Consider the following 2,743-nt stretch of genomic DNA (forward strand, 5'->3'; position numbering starts at 1 on the left):
ACGAGATTGGGAGGTGGATACCATGGTTCGATGAGTCGATGGGTGTTCTGTACCAACTTTTCTCATTTCCCCAGCTCTATCCCCAAGCAGAATCAGAGGACTAACTCCCCAGCAGATCCAAGGTCTGTGGATCCCCTAGCTGAGTCAGGATGGTTATCCCCGACAGGTGTCAGATCGATGCTTCCCCAGTCACCAGGCCTGAAGGTTGCTAATCCCCGAGTGGAGCGGGTTTCAATGAAATATATCTCCAGCAATGTATCCTACGTGTGGATTGGATGGGTTGTCCCCAGCGGAGTAGCATTCGTTTCCCCTAGCAGGGTCAGGATGGTTATCCCCAGCAGGTTTTAGATTGAGGCTTCCCCAGTCGCCAGGCCTGGAGGTCGCTGTTTCCCCAGCAGAGTTATCTGTGAGCATTTACCCAGTGAAGTTGCCAGGTATCTGTGAGGGTTCCCCAAAGCAGAGTCGGGATTGACATCCCTAGCAAGTCGAAGACTGTTGTATCCCCACAGAGAGCGTTGGTGGTTCTTATCCCCAGCAGTTTCCCGAGCGGATTGGGTGCAAAGGAGGTTCTTCCCCAGCAAGGGTTACCTTTTCCAGCAGCAGCAGTACTATTCCCCCAGCGGGGTGGAGATCGGAGTATTGACGAGTTCCTCAACGGAGTGTCTCGTGCTCCCCAGTAGAATCCCTTGAGGGGGACGCTTTTTATGCATTCATCATGTAGAATAAGCATAGCATGTTGCATAGAAAAATAAACCGCGTAGCATTTCCATAATTATGGAGCATTACGCAGAAAAAGTCATTCATCATTGCAAGCATAAGCTAGTCTCAAGCCGTGGTTATCGTTTGAGAAGTGGTTTTGCCCAAAGGTGAAGAGGTGTTACTCCGAGGAGTTTAGCCTCATGATTTAATCAAAGGTATTTCCCAGTAGTGCGATACTGGAAGGATTTGTTTCCGTCAAGCAGAGATGGGAGGTGTTATGTGATCAGCACCGTTCAAGCCGTGGTTACCGCTTGAAATTTTGTTTCGCCGAATGGTGAAGATGTTACTCTGAGGAGTTTAGCATCGTGATGTCAGATCAACAATGTTCTCCAGTAATGCGATACTGGATGAGTTTTTTCCGTCGGACGGAGAGGGAAGTAAAATCGAAGGATGTTACGCGATCAGCGCGATTTTCGGGGTTCAAACTGGAGAAAAGGAAATGTTGAGACATTTTCTGGAGATCGGGGTTCAAATGGAGAAAGGGAAATGTTGAGACATTTTCTGGAGATCGGGGTCCAAATGGAGATTGAAATTAAAGATTATATCCGGGATGAGGTCCTTAGGGTTATCTTCTGTTCATGTGTCACCTTAGACTTTGGCGGAGGCCAGCAGAGGTCGTTATAGGTGTCTTCTGAAGAAGAGATGCACATGTTACCTTCCTTTTGTGAAGGGTTACCCTCTGATATGTCGCCCTCAGAGTGGTGTTGGGTGTTATTTCCGACGTTGCCAGCGGAATTATCACGAGAAATGGGAGAACGGGGTTCAACTGGAGAAGAGGAAATGTTGCGATATTTTCTGGAGATCGGGGTTCAAATGGAGAAAGGGAAGTGTTGAGGCATTTTCTGGAGATCGGGGTTCAAACGGAGAAAGGGAAATGTTGCGGCATTTTCTGGAGATCGGGGTTCACAATGGCGATCGCAAGTTATCGTCAGGCGACTGGGGTTCAAACTGGAGAATGGGGTTCATTATTTTGGCAAACAGGAGAATGGGGTTCAAATGCGGTGATCCGGGATCATTTGTGCGAAGGAAATTTTGGGGTTCAAGAAAATAAAATAAAGAAAATTTTGGGGTTCAAGAAAAGCATAAAAAAGAAATAATAATCCCCAGCGGATAAGTGGTGTTCAAGCCATGGTTATCCCTGCGTTACCATTTATTTTGGTATCCAGGTCGACGTTGTTGTTTCGGTGATCAGGCCGACTTTCTCCGTTCCAGACGGATTCTTTCAAGATTGTGTTCTTCGCCGATTCTGACAGGCGTTGTTAATTATTTCCCGTCAGAGTGCAAATTGTTCGTCTGTTCTTGGTATTCAATCACTCTTCATCCTGATCATCTGAAAGTCGAGGCTATTCATATCGACAGGTTCACAGTGGATTGAATAGGGGCAGCTGTAACACCTCAAAATTTGCCCTCCTTTCTTGGGACTAGCATAACATATTGCATTGCATTTTTAGGTCATTAGGCATTGCATATTGCATATCATGTGGTTACATTGTGCAAGTCATCCTCCTAAGTCTTGGTCAGAAGATAAGAGGTGGAGATGCAAGCCTAGGGTTTTATTGACTGATCATTAGCCATCTGAGGATTGGGCTATGAATTAGGGTTTCAGGATTTCTCAAGGAGATTGGTCTTGATCTTGGTTGCAATGATACATCATCATCATCATGGTTTTGTTATCATCTAAGAGATTCAAGTGTTTGATCAGTTACCTTGGGATTAGGGTTTTGACCACTGGTCAACCCTAATCAGTTGCATTGGGCCAATCAGGGCATGGCAAGGAGATGGGGTCTACAATGGATATGGGGATCATCATATGGTTTTATTGAGCTTATGGAGGCTAGGGTTTCATCCTTGAGCCATTTCATCAGAAGATTGGGGCTCAGCTTGATCAGTGTATTGCCAAATTCATCTATCAATTGAAAAAGTCAACTGTGGTCAATTGTGCTTGATTTTGTGGATTTGGAGGTGGGAGAGAGTTGGATACACT

This window comes from Lathyrus oleraceus, chromosome 3, assembly GCF_024323335.1.
Source record: "Lathyrus oleraceus cultivar Zhongwan6 chromosome 3, CAAS_Psat_ZW6_1.0, whole genome shotgun sequence".
Taxonomy (NCBI): domain Eukaryota; kingdom Viridiplantae; phylum Streptophyta; class Magnoliopsida; order Fabales; family Fabaceae; genus Lathyrus; species Lathyrus oleraceus.